The 22,061-nt window shown below is 43.5% G+C and overlaps 1 protein-coding gene across 6 annotated transcripts in view; it reads right to left on the minus strand.

Moving 5' to 3' along the window:
• Positions 1-22,061, minus strand: part of ZNF438 (zinc finger protein 438) — a 145,979-nt gene that overhangs the window by 79,277 nt on the left and 44,641 nt on the right. The window contains exon 2 of one of the 6 annotated variants that reach the window (XM_019498331.2): positions 12,483-12,592. The exons of the other annotated variants lie outside the window; for them this stretch is intronic. The gene's annotated coding sequence lies outside the window, so the exon portion shown is untranslated. The remainder of the gene's footprint in view (positions 1-12,482; positions 12,593-22,061) is intronic. 6 annotated transcript variants of the gene reach the window in all.

A 22,061-nucleotide genomic window follows, 5' to 3' on the forward strand; every position in this document is an offset into this window, starting at 1 on the left:
AGAAGAAGAATATGAAACTAATTATAGTACTTATTATTGTAATACTATTAAATTAAACCACTATGACCCTAACTGAATTTATTTTTTCTGTCTTTTGTTAACAGAACAAAGCTTTTCAAATAAGATGATTGTACCTTCTAATGCAGACAACGTAAGTTCAGACAGCTAAAAGGAAGTAGTTAATCAAATCTTGTGATTTCACTTACATTAAGCTTAATTACAAAGTTTAATTAAAACTAGGCATATAAAATATTATTTTAACTAATGTATTTATTACATAATTTTACTTTAGAGGTACAAAATTAAAATAAAAAGAAAAACTGAAGACTGCTATAGTTCAGAAAACAAGTTAGAAAACGTGGCTATATGATTAATATGCTCTATAGCCACTCAGACATTCTTTTATACTTTAAAAAGTAATTTTACTTCTTTGTTTTCTTTGTAGGCACTGCACACTCTCAGAGCACACAGTGGAACTATATCACAAAACTCTCTGTGCTCATTGAAAGAAAAAAAATAGCCATATTTGTCCCAATATTCAACCTCCCGATATACCAGATTCTTTCACAGGTTTGCAAAGTTTCAAAACAAAGTGAAGAGGTAATTACTAGAGGCGTGCTGAACCCTTAGTCCACAGGCCAGATACGACCTGCGGCCCTGTGTCATTCGGCTTGTGGGGCTCTCCACGGGTCAGGAAAATTGACAGTGGGGGGCCACTCCCTTGCTACCAAATTTGCAGATGCATGGGAAGCCCTGGGCCCTGAATGCTAGAAAAGGCACAGAATCCCAGATGCAGGGCTGGATGAGGGCAGCACTGGGCCCCAGAGCCCCAATCCCAGTATCTGGGGCCCCTGGAACCCAATATTAGCAGGTGGTTTGCATTGCCATGCCCTCAGGGTCCAATCCCAATGCACAGGGCACTGGAGGGAGCAGTGCTGGGCCCCAGTCCAATCCTGGCACATGGAAAGGAGGAGGGGGGGAGGGGGTACGCTGAGCCCCAGGGCTCTACCTGGCTGATGGTCTGGCCCCACACCACTCATCTGGCTCATGGGGCCAAAAGGTTGAGCACCACTGAATAACTACCATTGCCTAATACCTTCTGAATCCAAACCGGCATCCTTTTTGTGATTGTCTTCTTATGTTTTATCTTGCTTCTATTTGCATATGGTTTTGAATAGATGAGTATTAGCTGTACACAAGAGCCTAAAGTTATATGTCTATAGAATGGATACATTTTGGACAGAGTTCTTTAGACTCCCCCACATTATTACAGATTCATGATTCATACGGATGGCTTGTTGAAGCCAGTGCAGCTCTTTTTCTCCCGTGCACAGGAAATCCAGAAGGCAGATGGAACTGATACGGAATTAAGTGGTGGCAAGCTATCATTGGCAAAAAAGAGGATTCTTCCAGGTGGCCACTGAAAGTCAATGCCAGATGAAAAGCAGGGCAGGGAATAATGGCAAAGAAATTTCTATTGCTAGAGAATGCCAATGCGTTTCTTTTTGGACATGAAACCTAATTCCTGTCTTTTAAATGGCAAACTATAAATGAAAAATAAAGTAACTTAACTGCCAATTTATAAACAGTGCATTGGTAAAAATCCATTTTTATATAAAAAGAGGAAATCTAGAGACAACAAGTATAGGTGTGAGATAGAGAAAGACACATTTTGGAGTATTTTGCTTTCTTTCTCATATTTTTTGCACATAACTGCAGATCAAATTCAATTTTGTGACCAATCTGATACAAGTTAAGAATGGCACAATGGCCTCTAACTTATGATGGCTGCTTTTTCAGAAACTCTTAGAAAACTTTAAGAATGATCTTGGAATGAGTTGCAGAATTATTTCTGTCCTTTGATCCAATACACAGATCCCATGGAAATTAGGGGAGACCCACAAGTATTTAAAGGCAGAATTTGGCTGCCAGTGAAAGATCATAAAACTGAGCTTATGCAGCGTGACAAAAATACCAAGAGGGGAGAAAATGACATACCTAAAGGACTGTCTGAGGTGACAAAACAAAGCATTTGCTCAAAAAAGTACATTTTCCAAAACCCTGTAGTGCTTGGGTACTTTATAAATTAAGCATCAAGGCACTGTACCAAATTAGTTAAAAAAAGGAGAGAGAGAGAGAGAGAGAAAAGAAAAAAAAGACAACGAACAGTTGATTTACATCTGTGAAAATGCTGTGTTTTAACTTTATAAATAATTCATTTTCATTAAAATCTATCCATTTTAAATGGTATTAAATTGTTAGAATTTCATCCTAGACTGACTGAAAAGATAGACTTAACATGCGAGACACCAGAAATTATACATGCCCTAGGCTTCCAAACCAAGGCAAGTTATTCAGTGAGAAATCTGTCTCGGTTTCAGAATTATTTTGGCCAGTCACCAGGTATCTTCTTTAGAAAGGTAAGGAGATAGAAGCTTCATAGAGTCATAGAGAAGTAGGGCTAGAAAGAACCTCCAGAGGTGATGTAGTCTAACCACCTGCTTGAAGCAGGATCATCCCTATCCAAACCATCCCATACAATCATAATCTAATTAATTTATAACTCACTTCTCATACTGCAGAATCACCTCAATCTTAAACAGGTATTATGTTACTCTAGACTATTTTCAAATTTTCAGTCATTTCATCATTGAGCTGGAATACTAATGACATATTCCCTTAACTTTAAGCATCTCATGCACTGACTGCTATTCTGAGAATCCTGGACAGGAATTTTACACGTTTCACTCAAATGTGATCCCTCCACTTCTTTCTCTAGCATGCCTACATTTATTTGCTAGAATGGAATTGTGCCTACGTCTCTGATTATATACTACTTTCAATGCTACTTGGTTGACAATGAAAACTTACAGGATAGCCTAGCGAATGCAGAGGGTGCATGTTTAGCAACTACATCATAGATTCATAGATGCTAGGGTCGGAAGGGACCTCAATAGATCATCGAGTCCGACCCCCTGCGTAGGCAGGAAAGAGTGCTGGGTTCAGATGACCCCAGCTAGATGCTCATCTAACCTCCTCTTGAAAACCCCCAGAGTAGGGGAGAGCATCACCTCCCTTGGGAGCCCGTTCCAGAACTTGGCCACTCAAACTGTGAAGAAGTTCTTCCTAATGTCTAGTCTAAATCTGCTCTCTGCTAGCTTGTGGCCATTATTTTTGTAACCCCCGGGGGGCGTCTTGGTGAATAAAACCTCACCAATTCCCTTCTGTGCCCCCATGATGAACTTATAGGCAGCCACAAGGTCGCCTCTCAACCTTCTCTTGCAGAGGCTGAAGAGGTCCAGGTGCCCCAGTCTCTCCTCATAGGGCTTGGCCTGCAACCCCTTAACCATACGAGTGGCCCTTCTCTGGACCCTCTCCAGGTTATCCACATCCCTCTTGAAGTGCGGCGCACAAAACTGCACGCAGTATTCCAAATGAGGTCTGACCAACGCCCTACAGAGGGGAAGTATCACCTCCATGGTTCTGTTCGTCATGCATCTGCTGATGCATGATAAAGTGCCGTTAGCTTTTCTGATGACTTTGTCACACTGACGACTCATGTTCATCTTGGAGTCCACTAGGACTCCAAGATCCCTTTCCACTTCCATGCCACCAAACAGGTCATTTACTAGGCAGTAGGTGTGCTGGACATTTTTCCTCCCCAGGTGCAGCACTTTGCATTTCTCCTTGTTGAATTGCATGCTGTTGTTTTCTGCCCACTTGTCTAACCTGTCCAGGTCTGCTTGCAGCTGTTCCCTGCCCTCCGACGTGTCCACTTCTCCCCAGTTTTGTGTCATCTGCAGACTTGGACAGAGTACATTTCACTTCCTCATCCAAGTCGCTGATGAAGATATTGAAGAGTATCGGTCCAAGGACCGAGCCCTGCAGGACCCCACTGCCCACACCCTTCCAGGTCGATACCGACCCATCCACTACCTAGCCAATCCACTCTAGCCAATTCGCCACCCACCGGACCGTGTAGTCATCCAAGTCACAGCCTCTTAACTTGTTTACCAGTATGGGGTGGGATACCGTATCGAAGGCCTTCCTGAAGTCTAAGTATACGACATCAACCCCTACTCCTGCTTCCAGGCGTTTTGTAACCTGGTCATAAAAAGAGACTAGATTAGAGAGCATGATCTACCTGCTACAAACCCATGCTGGTTTCCCCTCAACATAATTTGTCCTGCCGGGCTCTCGCAAATGTGAGCCTTGATAAATTTTTCAAAGACTTTGCCTAGGATGGAGGTGAGACTGACTGGCCTATAGTTGCCCGGGTCCTCCTTCCTCCCCTTCTTGAAAATGGGGACCACATTGGCCCTTTTCTGGGACCTGGCCCGTGCGCCACGACTGCTCAAATATTATCGCCAGTGGTTGTACAATGACGTCAGCCAGTGCCTTCCGTACCCTCAGATGGAGCTCATCTGGGCCTGCCAACTTAAAGGCATCCAGTTCCTCCAAGTGACTCTGCACCATCTCAGGGTCTACGCATGGTAGTCTGGCATCCTGCTGCTGCCTCTCTACAATCCCAGTTAGAGCCTTGTCCTGCCCCTCGCTTAGGAACACAGAGGCAAAGAACTCATTGAGGAGTTCAGCCTTGTCCCCCCTGTCCGTCACCAATTGCTTATGCCCATTTAGTAGGGGTCTTATTCCACCTTGGGCCTTCCTTTTGCTCCCTATATATCTAAAAAACAATTTTTTGTTATCCTTGGGATGCCATCCCAGCTCCATGGTAGCTTTGGCCCGTCTAACTGCCTCCCTACACATGCGAGCAGAGGAGGTATACTCCTCTTTGGTAATCTCTCCCCGTTTCCACTTTTTATATGCTCCCCTTTTAGTCCGCAGGCTGCCCTGGATTTCTCTGGTCAGCCACGGAATTCTCCTGGCCCCTTTCCCTCTTTTTCCCCACATCGGGATCGTCTCCCTCTGTGCCCGAAGGATCATTTCCTTAAGGCACAGCCACCCTTCCTGGGATCCCATCTCTTCAAAACTCCTACTCTGCAGTGCGTCCTTGACTAATCTCCTGAGCTCCTTGAAATCAGCTTTCCTAAAGTCTAGCACTTTCACCCTACTAGTTACCTTACCCACTCGACGTTTTACGATGAATTCTATTATTAGGTGATCACTGTCCTCTAGTGACTACCAATCTGTAGGTCCCCTACCATGTCATCCCCCATTGCCAATACCAGATCCAGTAAGGCATTCCCCCTAGTGGAACCGTGTACCTCCTGTGTCAGGTGGAGGTCCTGTACACAGAATAGGAATGTGCGTGAACGGTGGGACTTTGCTGTGTCTCCCAGCAGATGTCTGGGTAGTTTAGGTCCCCCATGACTACCGCCTCCTTAGTTTTTATGGTCTCTGAGAGCTGCCTCAGGATCCCCGAATCTAGTTCTTCCCCTTGGTGTGGGGGTCTGTAGCAGACCCCTACCACCAAATCCCTTTCTCCTTGCCCCCCATGTAACCTAACCCACAATCCTTCCACTTTCTCCTCCTTCGATTCCGTCTTGATGAGGGTCAAAGTATATTGCTCATTGACATAGAGCGCAACCCTTCCCCCTTTCTACTCCACCCTGTTCTTTCTGTACAGCCTATAACCCTCAATATGTACTGCCCAGTTGTGGGAAGAATCCCACCAGGTTTCAGATAGCCCCACTAAGTCGTAGGTGTTTTCTGCAAGCAGGAGCGCTAGTTCATCCTGCTTGTTCCCCATGCTCCTAGCATTAGTATATAGGCACTTGAGCCCTGTGACTGGTGCCTTTTTTACCCCCCAGCTCCGATTCCCAAAGGACCCCTGATTGCTTACCTGCTTATTGCTTACCTGTGCTGTATTGCTGGCTGCCCCATGGATTGCAGGTTTCTGATGTTCTCCTTCTTCAGGCTGGGCTGTCCTTGTGGCTGCCACATGGTTTGGTGGTCCACGGCTTCCCCTGCCCTCATCTTCCCCTCCCCCCAATGAGCCTAGTTTAAAGCCCCCCGTTTAAAACATCTTTTTGGTTGTACAAAAAATACTATACCAAGTCCACAGAATTATAGATTGCAGAATGAATGAAACCTCAATCATTCTTATTTACAAAAAAATAACAACTTTATGCAAGAGACAGGGCTCAGGGGCTTTTAGAGAATGATGAAAAACCATTGTTTTATATCATTATGTAAAAAGGTGGGGCAGGGGAGGAAGTCCTGTAGTGGGTTTTTCTTTTTGTGACTTTCTATTTTCTCACGCTAAAGCACGTATATGAACATGTATTTGAAAAACTGAACTATCCTAACAAATTAAAAAGTGACATGATGAGAGCACCAAAGCTCCTGCCATGCTTATTAGTGACAATTAGAATGTCAAAGAACCATATCATTTTTCTTTATATTTCCATAGATTGTCACTTCATTTTCCTTGCTAACATTTTTCAAGTAGTATTATTTTGAACAGCATTAAGTGGAGTCCTGGTTTGGCTGCTATTCTGGTACAGTGGCATCTCATTTCTGCCACTGAATTGTGTAACAGAATCTAAACTTTCATTTAAATTTTACATTTCTTTCTCTTATTGTTACAAAGACAACCTTAATGCATTGTTTTCTTCCCGATTCTGCAGATAGCTGAAAACACCTCTGCAAAGGGTGAACTGCTCGCTTTATTTCAACATATTACTAACTGAAATCTACTATAATAATCACAGTATTAGCTTTATTAACTCTTTTGTTCTGATCAATTTAAACAAAACATATAGCTAATTGTCATCTTCCATAATCTCAGTCTCTTAGCAGTATTTCTTCTAATTCTTCATGTCTACAGATAAAATCTTACTCCAAGCTCTACTTAAAAACCTTAATTTCTCCCAGTGCTATTTTCTTCCTTCACAAGGAGGACTAAGATGTGTAGGCACATGCATTTTCCTGGGGACAAACAGCAGCGGCACAATATATGCCGGTGCTGCTTGTTCCCAAGGAACACCCATGCACTCTGGAGTACAGCACATTGCCCCAGGTTAGGTAGGGAAGGCTGCGGCTAGCACCTAGGCTGGCCCCAGCAGCCTTACCTGGGGTCCTGGGGGCCGCCCAGGGCTCCAGAAATGGCGATCTGACAGCATGGAGCCTGGCCAGCAGCTGGACTGTGGTTCTGGTCAGCCAGGCTCTTGTTTCAGGTGGCACCTGGTTTCAGGCTGCCACCACGTGTGCTGCCCAACTTTTTTCTAGTGTAGGTCTATCTCCCAGTGTCAGCCTCCCCCCCCCCCCCCCCAAAGTGCTGCCAATTAGCAGTTCGGGGAATCGGGGAATGCCTGCATGTGCAGCATGTGCGCATTCATCTGGCTGCACCCACAGTGTCTATCATTAATTTCTTTTCCCATTTTCTTCTTTTTTAATTCATTCCATAACCAAAATCATTGTTTCCTCAATTACACTATTTTTCCCTTCCATTGACTCCCACCTCAGATACCATATGTTACGTTAAAAATAAATTTAATCAAAACAGAATGTGGTAAGTAGCATTCAATACTATAGCAATGTTTAAAATTTACTAGAAAGTGCTGAAAATATAGTACACCTGCACTGAAATAAAAAATGAAACTGAAAGACCATTTTCTAAGATATTCCCTTTACTATTTTATGTACATCATGACATGAGTTTCAGGTAAAATTAGCATAGAAATCCTATGGCACAGTAAATTAGTTTCAAATGACAAAAAGAACTTGTATCTGAGATGGGAAGAATGGCACTTTGTGCCTAAAAGCCTGCCCTACATCCTCCACAAGTACCCAACTGGTACAATAAAAGATACCACAAAAAAACCGTTGTCTCTTGTACTTTTCCTGGACATCGTGGCTATGCAATTGCTCCAATCCTACCAAAAACAACATTCCCAGATAACATCTGTGGAGGGCCAGTAGGGAATGCTCTTGCCCTGAGCCGCCCACCTCGCTGCGCCCAGCCAAAAACCAAGCTCCGAGTGTCTCCTCCGGGGGTGCCCATGTCTGACCCACCCCCTCCCTAGAGTACACCCACAAGCCTGAGGTACCGCCACCACCACCTGGACTCAGGTCTTTGTCTGTGCCCTGTTCCACCCGGGATACACAGTCTCTGTAGACCTCGGGATCTTGGTGTACTCTTATTAGCCTAAAGCATTCACCAGCAGCCTCCCATGTAGGAGAAAAGTAAAATAGCTGAATCCACCTTAGCAGGTCCCTTCCCTCTTAAGCACACACAGCGAGACGTGCTAAAACAGAAAGAAACCCAACCTTGAGCAAGTCTGAGTGGCTTGTCAGCCTTTTGCTCTGCGACTTGGTTACAATCAACTAAGATCCTAGTTAAGTTTCTGGTAAGTTACTCACTTCTGCATCCAGTGAATGAGAGAGAGCTGTGGAAATCCAAGCTTGTGTGTGTGTATTTTAAAACGTCTGCCTCTGCCCTTCTTCCTGAAAGGGCCCTCTTAAATAGTCCTACTGACCTCACCACCTGGACACAGTCAGGGACAGGTGTCATTTGATGCTGGCCAATCAGTTTGAAAAACATCACAGTTACCTAATGGAGTGACATGGGCTTAAGCCCCCCTGCCCCTATGATGTGAGGTAAGAGCTCAAAACAATAAATGGGCAAAATCACCCCTCTTACCTCAGGTTCCTCCTATAGGCAGCAAGTTGGCTGTCTAGCAACTGGGTTGACAGACATGAGAGAGAAGGGAAACAGACAACCCCCAAAGAGAGAGGAGGCTGGAAGGGGAGTCTTTCACAACATCAAGATGAGGTGAGGTCATTACAGGTGGATAAAAAGTTATTTGTAATGGGTTGGCAACCTACGGCCCATGGGCTGGATCCGGACAATGGTGCCTTTTGATCCAGTCTGCAGACGTGGGGTTTCAGTGGACTTTGGTGCCCCAGTACCAGGCACTTTCCCTGTGTGAGTGCAGAGGAAAGCGGCGGCAAGGGGGCTTAGGAAAAGGGCCCACAACCATCACTTCTTCCTGTGTCCACTGACTTGCTTCCCTGCACTAGCATGGCAAAAGCACTTGCTGTCACCATTTTTCCCTGCATCACCACAGGGAAAAGCACCTACCACCACCACTTTCCCTTTAGTGTGGCACCACTGCCACCGCTCTTCCTCAGCAGGCACAGGGAAAAGCAGACGCAGCAGGACCTAGCAATTGCCCTCCCACCCACCTGCCTGTGATCCACACTGGGTAAGTCTGGCCCACAGCCTTAACAGATTTCCATCCAATGATTTATAATATTATCCCTAACACTCGTAACAATTATTTTCAAAGTTGAACTTGGAAAACAAAAACAAAAAATCACTTTTTTTTTTAATTGGTTTTCATTTCCTAACTCTCACTTCTACTTCCTCCCCTTTGGTGAACACAGCTGCTCCCAACAAATATAGTATCTGCCTGCAAGAGGAGAAGTGCATTCTTTCATAACTAATAACAATAAGCTTTTCTGGTTCTACTGGCCAAAGAACTTGATTATTGGAACAGACAAGAGTGAACGCCTCTGGTCAAGTTACATCCTGAGAAAAACGGCAAGAGAACTTTGGGCTCAATCCTGCAAGAGAAGGAGCACTTGCAATTCCAACTGACAGCAGGTTTTCACCACTCTGAAGAGCTGGCCCAAGGTTCTTGCCAGAAGTACAGTATATTTGATTCTCAATAACAGCTATAAAATACAGTACATTTGGAATAGGATATTAATTGTTAACATACCAGGGTTGCTAAAATTTTAATCTGGTAAGAAGAAAAATGTCCAGTGGGCACATGAACATGTCAAAAATATTTTGTGTGTGTGTATACAATGCTTTGGAATCTCACAAAATACTACTTTAATTATTTCAGTCTGTCAGAAGACTTCAGGATTTTCTCTTAATCTTGTTCTCTCTCAATTCGTAACATCTCCTTAGAAAGACCCTCTTTATAACAGTTTGAAAAACATGTATCTACTTAGGTTTAACATTTTAAAAGGAAAACTTCCAAGTTTACATTTTTGAGAGAGGTAAGGATTCCTTAGGATGACCTCTTTTATTGGACCAACTGTGTAGACTAACTGGGATAGAGTTAGACAAGCTTTCAAATGCAAGACATTCTTTGTCTTGTAGCCTAAGAATGTTTTGCATTTGAAAGCTTGACTAACTCTGTCCCAACTACACAGCTGGTCCAATAAAAGGGATCACGTTAAGAAATCTTTGCCTTTTGTGTAATTACTGGACCATCATGGCCACAACATCACTTCTTACACTACCAAGTTTTCATTCTGAAACTTTTCACAACCAACTTTATGAAAGTCTAACTTGAAAGATATAAGAATGTAATAACATTCTATTTGCTATTCAGTTACTATTCTAAAAATACTAGCCAATAAGGCTGTGCGAAATTTCACCAGCCATTTAGTTTCAGAGGCTTTTCAGGCCATTTTGGTGCCTGAAACACTGAATCCGAATCGAAACGGAAGGCTCAGAAACATCTCCAAAATTAAATGAGACATCCAAAATGTTTTGGAAATGTTCCAAAACATTTCTGAGTTTCAGAGCCAGGCTTGCAGGGAAACAGCTGTACACTGCTGCCTTGCTGCGCAATTTCACTCTACAGGGAGCAGAGATCTGCAGCAGGGGTCTCCTCACCGCCACTGCCCACCCCACACTGCCCCGGCACGGGGCAAGCAGCAGCGGTGGTGAGGAGACCCCGGCACAGATCTCTGCTCCCTGCAGAGCCAGGTCATGCGGCAGGGCAGTACTGGTCCCTGCCATGCAACCTGGCTCTGCAGGGAGCAGAGATCTGGGGCTGCATGGGGCAGACAGCAGCAGCGGAGACACCAGTGCGGATCTCTGCTCCCTACAGAACCAGATCACATGGCAGGGCAATGCTGGTCCTTGTTGCATGACCTGGCTCCACAGGGAACAGAGATCCAAAGCTGCACAGGGCAGGCAGAGGTGGTGAGGAGACCCCAGCGCAGATCTCTGCTCCCTGTGGAGCCAGGTCACACAGCAGGGCAATGCTGGTCCCTGCCATGTTGCCAGCAGGCTTGCTTGCCGCTCTGTGCTGCTTCCCTGCCCCATAACTTGGCATGACAGGGATAAGAGATCCACATGGGGGTCTCCTTGCCTGCACGGAGGGCAGCGGCCCTCCCCCTCCCCCAGAGGAGTCACCCATGGCCCCGTCCTGCGCCCCACTGGGGTCCTGCAGCCCTTGGCCCCAAGCCCCACCCGGCTGGGTAGGGCTGTATGAAGCTTCCTTTGCAGCCCGTTCAAAACAGATTCAGAGGAGATTCAGTAGAGCCAAATCTCGGAAACAGATTTGGCCAAAATGAAACAGGACTGTGATCTGAAACAATGAAATGAATCACTGTCCTCCAAAACAGCTGAATTCGAAACACAGCCATTTCGCACAGACGTACTAGCCAATTGCCCATCATGAATGATGCGGGGATGGGGGGCAGGTGGGGACAGAGCGCTGTCAACCACAACTCCACAATGTTACCACCTCCCGGGGGGGGGGGGAAGGGGGGGGGCGAAGAAGCTTGCCTCATCATCCCCTCCATCCCCCTCGACCAGCACCCCATGCCACTGCTGCCTTCAGGGAGCAGAGCTGGGGAAGGGGAGCAGGGGGCCAGGCCAGTGCTGCTGGCCTCACCCCCCCTGCTCTGTCCCTGCCATCATGGTGGAGGCTCTGCCACACCACTGCCACCTATCCAGAATGCTCTTGGAGCACTTTGATTGGTTGTTTCAGTCAGCATTCTGATTGGCTGCCAAGACAACCAATCAGAGTGCAAATAGAGCATTATGGGCAGACAAACAGAGACAGACAGAGAGACTAAGGCTTTTATCATATTCGAATCCTATCATTTTTTTATATTGTATAGTCTTTTATACTGCAACCAACTGGGCTAGAGTCTCATCTAATATAAACTGCCATAGCACTGAAGACAAATAGGCAACAAAATTAACTGGTCATAGAAGCATGAATTCATTACCACATTTATCTATCCCAAAATTGCTTGGAATTAACTCATACTTCAGGTACTTTCAGATAGACACCGAGATGGAGACAGAGAGCTAAATGAAGGCTGACTTGCAGAGTGACTGAGAGAGAGAAAAAATAACTTATGCTCATTGGCTACATCATGCACCTATTTTATTTAACTTGTTCCTTTATTATAACAACAAAACAAGATTAGGATAGTGGATTTCAGGAGAAAAAAGGCAAGAGTACTAAAGAAAAGGAAAAATTAGACTAGAATGTTACTGGAAGATGACCAAGAAGCTGTCTTGCATTTATACTTGTTGGAATCTTTCCCAACTTTACCAGTTGTTAACAGAATGAGCTATTATTAGGAGACAGACAGTTTTCTGGTGAAAACATGCTTTCAGGTTTCTGCTGACTATCCATCTAGATCTGGTATGTGATGACATGGACTGACTTGCATCTAGGTTGCTGAAAGGACACCAAAAGTTTATTTTTCCCCTCAGTTCAGAGGTTTCTCTCAACATAACATTTTAAAGGTACCTGACATTACAGCGGAGTCTTTTTACGCACAGTTCATCTGCTTTGGTATGCCAACAGTTGTCCTTCATTTCAATTGGACATGAACTTAATGACAACTTTCTCAGCAACCCCTACGACAAACAAGGAAATCAAGATTGTGAAGTTTTTAATGAATCATCCTTTCTTATTAATATTTTTTGTTCAAACAATCCCACAGCACCAGGTCACAAAGCCAAGAGCTTGTTCAATGATACAATACGTAGCATACTGGTGGATGTAACTCCACACTGCAACAATAGCCTTAAAGTGCATGCAAGGACCTTACGGAACAACAGAAGTTAATATCTGCATAACTCTATGAGGCTGTTCATATTTCAGTTGATCCACACTCAGCCGTTATGGAGGCTTACATACATTGAGACAACTTTCTGGCTGAATTTTCAGTGTTGGACAAATGCAATGATCTGTCTAGCAGTCAGCTCTTCGTATGATCTGAATGACCCTGACAATATCAAGTTCTTTCTGCAACACAATAATACAGGTCATTAGGTGCAAGGTTGTGTTCTTGAACATGTCCTACCTTGTTCAAAGGAAGATAGCAAGTATCTGTTGCTAACTGCTGGTTGTAGAGAAAGAGCAATGGAATATGAGGATCAACAGCGTTGACACCTCTGAGCAAGAACCCAGTGCTCATCTGGAAGAATGACATACCAGGCTTAAGGAGCAACAATGGCAAAAATCAAATACCATATACTGCCACAAGAGCTTGTGTATTGTAAGAGATGTGGATGAGGCCTTTTTTTGCAGCTGACCTAGAAGGTACCGCATACCCTTACTGCTTTCCAGTGAGTTCTCAGATAGGTATGTCCTCAGAGTGAGATGCCTAGATTGACTGGCCTTATATGATTTAGCTGGGTTATTCTTGAATCCAATGAACCGATAACAGTTTACAAACATTTATTATAATTTCAAAGTACTTTTTAAAACATACCTAAATATGTAAGCACAAGTAGGCAGAAAAGATGATCAACAGTCTAAGAAAATACTGTACTTCTGTCATCGCTTAGTTGCAATGAAAACAGGATTGTCGTACACATTTTTGGCCAATGAACCGGGCAATAGTTAAGTTAGCAAAACGTTGGGATCAGGTTCTCTTACAGCCAGGTCTCTGTCCAGTTGGGCTTATGCGTTGACCTGTTGCAACAAGGGAAGTTCAGCACGGTTGGACCATTCAGCCTGAACTTTTGATTTGGGTGAATGGTCCAACATGCCTAACAGCGCACTCCGGATAACACCACAGCCTGCCCCAACAAGCAACTACTCGAAGGGGGCATTGATGAACTATTCCAACCACTACAACATTATGCTCGTAGATATACAAAAGACAATTTTATTGTTTTTTAGTTTTCTTTGTTTGTTTGTCTGTCTGTTTGTTTTGTCCCCTTACAGGCCCAGCGGTGACAAAGAAGCAATCTGTGACTGCCCGATCGCAAGAATCACCAAGCACCAACCTGCAGCACACCTGAGTCGACGACACAATGACCGCCTGATCATATGTCGCAAGCAGGGTCGTCGCTCTATTCCTGCTGTTACCAACAGGTTCCTCGGCGAACGGAGCTGACTTCAAAACCTCCAACTCGGTCCTGAACCTTCTGTCATTTTAGGCCAAAAACATAACTAACGACTCATTTTATGGTTTTTCTTTTTCCTATTAATGATCTTGTACATACTTGTTTTGTTTTGTTTTAAAGCCTGTTCGAGACTTTACGCAGTGAAGCCAAGTCATAATGTTTTGAGTGAAAAGCTCTGAATTATTGAGAAAGAACAGCATTGATAGTCTGAAGGTTTGGGGGATGTCGCAGAAAGGTCGGGTGTGGACAGAAGCATTAATTGAGGGAACGTGAGGAAAGAGATGAGGGAGATGATGATGGAAGGAAGCAAGTAGTCAAGGTTCTAAAGGAACCTGTACATTCAAAGAAGAGGAAAAGGAACGATTTGAGACGAGAGATAACAGTAGAAGAAATGAAGAAAGGCCGCTAATGACGGTACGGAAAATTGGTGTTTTCAGAGCTACAATTTAACTCAAATATAATAAGCCACAATTATAGAAACCCTCCATATAGGGGGCATTAATCTGATACCTCACTCTCAGTTACCTTAAAAAGTCGAATTAGAAAAGATTGCATACAATCAAGAATAACAGTTTACTGCGTTTAAGTTAATTCAAGTGTCGGCGTCTTTGATTATCTTGTGTTTACCATGGATCATAATAGCCATTGTTATATTTGTGTGTTTTAGTTGTTGGATTTTACCGTATCTCAAAACGAAGTTAACCACGCTTTTTGCTTTTGTATACACCCGCTTGCCAAACACTAACAATGATGAACAAAATGGTCTGTATGTAAACATGATGTGACTTGCTGTGCCATGGGCAAGGGGGCATTTCACAACCAAATTAAGTAGTGTCCATGTCACAAACAAGTAAAACCATTCAAAACAGTTTTTTTCTGCACTAGGTTAACTAAGGGTTAACAATAATGATAGTAACCGCTTTTTTTCTGCGCATGTCAAAAAGAAATTTATAACTGCGACACTAACATGAAATAGAACTTAGCCTTCTGTGCTGTACATAAATCATTATAACTGGTCAGAAGAAACAGGGAGTAACCCTATGATAACACCCTAGCGAAGACCGCTAGATAATTGGCGATTCTAATTAAATTTATGACGTGGCGAAAAGCAATTGGCTATTACACAAATAAAACCTGTCTTCACTTCCGTGAAGAATGGAAGACCTCCGTGCACACACCTGAAAAACCTCTGAACGTATGCGTGAGAATAACTGACAAATTGATCGCTTGTCAGTCTCCCCCGTCTCGACCTTATCAGACGTAAATCAACGACCTGCCGGCCCGACTGTTTTCTCCGTTTATCTGCCCGACCAAAGAACTTTTATGCAGACCGACCTTCGAACCTTAAGCTGTAACTAACCAAGTATCTCTGACCTCCACTATTCACCACCTTGACGGCGTGAGTAAATAATCTTGCTTTGCAACCGATAAGCGTCCGCCTAATTAATTCCACTCCAAGCATCACAAGTACCCGCCTGAAGGCCTTCTAAGGCCCCGGACCCTTATCTGCCCGGGTGGGAGTCAGGGAGAGCTGCTGGCTGGCTGCCCTGGGTCCCGACATGATTGAGCTAGCCATGATCCATGGATGTGACTCAAGGTTGTTGAAGAACTCACTCCAAACTCCTGACTGGATGAACTGCTATCTGGGGGTATAGACCCCTGAGGGGATAAAAGAAGGTGTGTGCTACAGCCAAAGGGGGGAGAAGCATGTAGGCATTGAAGAACTGGGGTGAGCTGACCCAGTGGGGAGGTCAAATGAGCCCCAGAAGAGCCTGATATCAGCAGGATGAGGCCAGAGCAAGAGTGGGACAGCAGAGACTGAGGCGCTGCTCTGAGGGCCAGCAGGTTTTGGGAGACAGCAAGATGACGCCTGTCAAGTCTGGATATCCTTTGTTTGTTATAGGGGAGGGAATTGTAGTCCCAGAGCCTTCCCCGGGTGCTCGCAGCCTGTCTGTGAGGGTGAGGTGGGGAAAGACACCCATCCCATGCAGAGGAGAGCACCCCACTGAATGCTAAGCTCTGGAGAAACATATTGCAGGTGGGGATCACAAAATCGCAAGTTTTCACCGAGCTGTGGAATGGGACATAAACCCCTCCCCGGGGTGCAGGAGCCCAGCAGTAAGCTGCACAGTGCTGAGGGGGAGGAGCCAGGTTCTGGCCAAAGAAGGTTGGCTCCACCCACCCGGCAGGAAGGATGATTGGTAAGAGACTGATCCAGGGAGGATCTGTAACTGCTATACTATAGAGTACAAGACCCTGAAGAGGCTTACACATGTGAGTGAGTCAGAACTTTGCTGCCTCTCCTGTGGGGGTGGAGAGTGTGTGTAAAAGACTGGGTTGTTATTTGTATCCCAAGACCAGTGTGACATTCATCACCGGGTGTTGCACAATATCACTACAAGCAACATAGGGCAAAAATCATCCAGGAACCGACCTGAGGGTCAAGTGTAAGGGGGTCTCACCAACCCCCTCCCCCGCCCCTCCAAAGACTGCTCCCAAACTTCCAGAAGAAGAGGCTGTTTGGGGTTTCACACTGCTGTAGCATATGTATAACAGTTATTAGTATATAATAGTTATCAGTATCTTTGTCAGTGTATATACTGATCCTTATGGTCTTTTCTACCTCCCCTTTTCTACCTATGTAAATAAATTGTATATAGTTGAGTATTGAGAGTTGTCTGATCAAAGGATTTGAGGCTCCAGGTATCCTTCTGTAGGAAGTCTCTCCACACTCTAGGAAGGGGGAGTCCAAGGCAGGGACCCCAGGGATCCATAACTGGCCGCTACTGGTGGGTAGCTCTGCTGCCCGGGTTACATTAGGAAATAACACTAAAATGTTAATGCATTATAAAGTAAATCAAATATTTTCTAAAGAATAAATAGGCTATCCAAAGTCATGAACCAGTTCTTCTATTTGAACCAAACCACTAATGGTCATTCATAAAAACAGCTTACAAAATGGAAAATACAATGTGGCATTAAATGAGGTCTCTCTCTCAAGACATTAATTTAAATTCCTAGAAAAAACTGACATATTTTCTAAACCAATCATATAAAATTCCATGCAATGTTATCTTTCATAAAATACTACCCTACTGATAAATGGAACAATAAAACTTGAAAATGGACACAGTGGAAGTTTATAACGTCTTCGAAAAAGTAGGCAAATCAATCATCTGTGGTTATTTAAGCAATCTAAAATGGTGTTTAAAATCGCTGAAAGATTATCTAACTTGGGAAAGATTATCTAACTTTGCTTTGAGACCAGGGATTTCACCCACCCTGCCCCTCCTCCAGCCTTGAGGATCATGGCAGCTGCGATCCCCGTGACTTGGGGGTTGCACCCCTGGGACTAGGAGACCCATCAGCTGACAAGACTCCCAGCCACAGAAGAGATCCTGCTAAGAGTGCAAATTAAAGCTCAGTAGTAACCAGCTATAATGTTGGTACACATTTTCAAGGTCTAACTTTATAGCTAGTTGCAGCTTTTTAATCGTGTGATAACTACTTCGTATGTGTAGCTGGTCTCAAGGTAACTGCACAATTTAAACAGTTAATTGCACGATAGCTGTAATGTGCAGAGGGGTCTCAAGTAAAGGAAATAATAAAGACCAAGCACAAAGATGTGAAGGTGTAACTTCATGATATCTTATTAGTATTCATAAACAAACAAAACAATAAATTATGTGCTGATAACTTAGATAGAGCCCTCGGCTACACTCTGCAGGACACCCAAGGGTGGAAAGCAAATCCATGGCTCGTTAGACAAAAGTCAGTAGCACATGTTCCAGAAGTGGCAAACCTTTAAGAGATGTAGTATCCTGAACATATATAGTGCAAGATTTAACAAAAGTACCTTGATAAGACACAGATTTATCATGAATGGATAAGAGGGACACAGAGAAGAGACTGGGGCCACAAAATCAATTAATATATATCCTGGCCTGGGGTAAAAAAACCCCAGAAAACAGATCTTACACAAAGTTGGTGACATTGCCTGCTTGATTTTCTGTAGATGGAAACACAGCAATACCTAACGATTGTTCAAACTGGTAAGCCATTTTGCTAGATGGTATGTGTGACATGGCTTTAATTTAAACACACACTCTTCTGTAGGATTTATGTATCTCTGTCTGCACAATATTACTGATGAAACATGCCTTTGTCAGAGAATAATTTTTCAGATAAACATGCAAAAGAATAAATCAAATTACAATCTCATCCTCAACCACTGCATTTATCCCTTTTATCACGGTACCATATTTATTGTGCAAATAATCTTTGTCACAATGGCTATTTCTGTATCAATGATTCTTTTTATTCTTTTAAATATATTAGACACCCTGAGTTTAAAAAAAAAATAGATATCTTTAATAAAAGATCCTCAAAACATTTTCATGAAGAAAGTATGAAATAAATATGTCAAAATTATCCCAGACCTTTGCTCACAGCCCGAAGCACAACTCAAAGTTATTCCTGTGAACAATCTTTTCTCTCTACAGTCTCCCAATATTGTTTTTTACTTTAAAAACATATTTGCAGTCTTAATTTATTAAGTTCTCAAGACAAAAAGGGCTGAACCAGATTAGTACTTTGGTGACAAACAATTAAGCACGAGCAAAATGCTGAAAGAAGATGTGTGTTAGTACCTTTACCATCAAATCCTTACAAGCTGTTTCAGGGTTACAAATGCCAGTTTTTAGAATCACAAAACTAAAATCTTGCCAGTTTATGCTAAGTGATTACCACAGGACCATGGTGTAAAACCATGGTCTGGCCAAATTCAAGTCTGACAATTACATACTTCCTAAATTCCTGCTCTGCTTTTAATTAAATGCAATCAATATTCTTCAACTGCATGCCTTACATTGTTAATTATCATAAAAGAGCTGCCACATTTCAGAAGAAAGAGTATGTTCACTGAAGTTTGTGAAGATCATCACCACCCTCTGAAATTTATTACAATTATTATGGTGTTTGGTGCTTTCAGAAAAGGGCTAGTTTCAGGAGCACTATTAATATATACACATAGCCAAATTCAGTGCTTTCTAAAAGTACTGTATTTTCTTGCATACAATTAGGGACCTACCTACTTCGCGGGGGCTCCCCCCCCATTTCACAGGCAGAATGCAGGCCTGGGTAGCCATTTCACAGTTGAAGCACAATGGGCCCTCCCATGCCTCCGATTGGCCAGAGACCCTCAGTGGCCCCATCCCTTGCCACTGATTGGCTGCAAAGGCTATCCATCATACTGCCCCACCCTTTGTTGCCAACTGATGGAGAGGGGCAGGGTCCATGACAGGCAGTCCTCATGCCAATCAGCGGTGAGGGGTAGGGACGTCAGCTATCTTGCCAGCACCCCGTTGTGCGCCTCCCCACCACCTCAGCGAGCTGCCGCAGCACTTGGTAAATTTTTTGTCCCCCTGCAGATTTTGCGGACTCCACGGGCAATACTGGATTTAGCAGAATCCACAAAACTGCGAATTTGGTAGATCCCTATATGGCACACGCTCCCATAATGCGGTGTGCATGACGTGAGCAATAGGGCTGTGCAAAGCTTCTGATCATGATTCAGATTCAGAGATGATGCAGAGGCCAAATCTATTAATCCAAATCGAGTCGCTGGAAGCTTTAGGCTTTCTGAATCGATTCGGAGCTTCCAATTCGATTCAGAAAAAATTCGGAAAAGATTCGACAATTCAACCATAGAGTATTAATGGGGAATCAATGAAATATCTATAACGTTGTAGTTTTTTGTCTGATTTGGATAGAACTTGCAGGGGTGGTAGCCTCTGCTGAGAGCATAAAGCCTACCAAGTCTCAAGAAGATTGGTGCAGGGGTTTGGGGGGGGGAACTGCACCCCAAATTCTGGAAAGAAAAATTCGTGTCACGTGTATGTGTTACACCATAGAGCCAACACACAATATGCACTAGCAATTCTAATGGCTTCAATACTGAGTGGAGAACTGTCAGACAGCTTGGTGCAAAGGATGCTAGTGGTCCTGCTGCCATTGGTGAGATGGAGACAGACAACAACGATTTAAGTTTCTGCAGTTTAAGGTTGATCTACTAGGCTTCTGTCCCTGGACATGACAACTGGCTGCTCTGATGCTTGAGTGTTTAGCAGGATTATAGTCTCTCTTCGTATCTACCCCAATGTCCTTACTGGTGTTGGATGTAGTGGTGCTTTGACAGGAATCAGTACTACTAGGCCAGAGACTGACAAAGAACTGAGATGAACAAAAACTTTAGCAGTGCAAACTTATCACTTTCTTGGCTTGCTGCTGCAGTACCAGGTTACTGACACCATGACACACACAAGCTTCATTATGACTGACCTGAAGCCACAAAAGTCTCAAAAAGGGGCCAGTGCAGAGGCAGAGACATGCTTTAATGAACAGGAGCATTTTGTGGTCTAACCCTGAAACTCCCCTTGCCCCATAACTTGGTCAGTGGTTTTTTGTTCAATTTCAAAGCTAACGACCTTTAAAGGGTAAAGAGCCTGCACCAACCTTTACTGATCCTCTGAAAACATCTAGACAGTTCCCCCAGATCTGGAAATGAGCTTGTTCCGGTGGGGCAGAAGAATAACTTGGAATTCTAGCAGGAGGGGAGGAGGGTGGTGATTGGGTGAGTATCATCCTGGCACCCCTGCTAAATCAGCATTTGGAGCTATGCTGTCAGGAGACTTAACTGCAGAAGGTGAAGGACAATGCAAACAGCTTTTCTTGGGTGCAATTCTCCCAGACATTAGATTCATTTCACCAGCTTTGTTTGTTTGCCAATAGGTAAGAGGAAAGAAAACTAACCCTACTGACCTTACTGCAAGAACCAAAACCTTCAGTGTTTTTCAGTAAACTGAACAAGACAGAAATAAATTCTATTTCAAGACTAGATGTGGTTGTGAGACATTTTAGCATAGTAGAGGCACCTTGCCACTGGTACCAGGCACAAGAAGCTGCAGGGTGCACGCACACCAAACACATATTGCTAATCAAAAAATTATCTGAGCTTGAGCTCAAGTCAGATTCACTCAAAAGGAGTCTGCTTATTGTACAGTCTCAGGCTCACAATTTCAGAAAATGTTCTCTCTCATCTTACAAAGTTCTATCATCACCAGGATAGAGGTTCATCTGCAAATAGACTAAATGCAAACTACTTTCTGTCAATAGAACAGGCTGTTCTTGGTGTGTTCATTTCAATTTCTATTTTATTAGATTTTTAATTACTAATTATCAAAGACAGAGGTGCATAAGCAAATAATTTTTAAAATGTGTACATATTTGCCAGCTGCTGGGGAGGATGACATATTCTATGCACTATTCAGAAATGACTACAGATTCAATAGAACAATCTTAAATATTTAGAGAAGGTACTTGCTCTCCAGATCAAAAATCTATGTACATTGCTAGAACAGAAATAGCTTATGACTTCACACAGAGTTTAAATAAATGATCAAGTCACCCAAACAAGTAAGAAATTTTCCTATAGAAGGAAGCAAAGTTTTCAGATTAGTTTCACATCTCACTGCCTAGACATCCCTTGGCTGTAAAACTCTGCTTTTCTGAAAGAAATAAGCACATCTTGCTTTTGCACATATTGCAAAGCCTGTGTCAAGCCCATACATGTTTTGGTTTTGCTTTCCCTCTTAACACATTTTTCTTCTCTTTTTTGGGGTTAATTGGAATGTGTAGCCTTTGTTTAGTAGGATATTTTGCCTTATGTTTTTGAACAAAACATTTTATCTGATCTTTTATAGTCAGAATGTTACCTCTGTTGTGGATCAACAGATTTTAGAAACAAAAAAACCCATTAAGATGATCTAGTCTAACCTTCTGCATAACACAGGACAAACAAGCTCGCACCTAATAATTTCTGCATCAAGCCTGTAACATCTGTTGGATCTATGACATTCTTTAGAACAAGATCCAGTCTTGATTGAAACACTTCAAGTTATGGACAATTCAC

The sequence above is a fragment of the Alligator mississippiensis genome, chromosome 5, assembly GCF_030867095.1.
Source record: "Alligator mississippiensis isolate rAllMis1 chromosome 5, rAllMis1, whole genome shotgun sequence".
In the NCBI taxonomy this organism is placed as follows: Eukaryota; Metazoa; Chordata; order Crocodylia; family Alligatoridae; genus Alligator; species Alligator mississippiensis.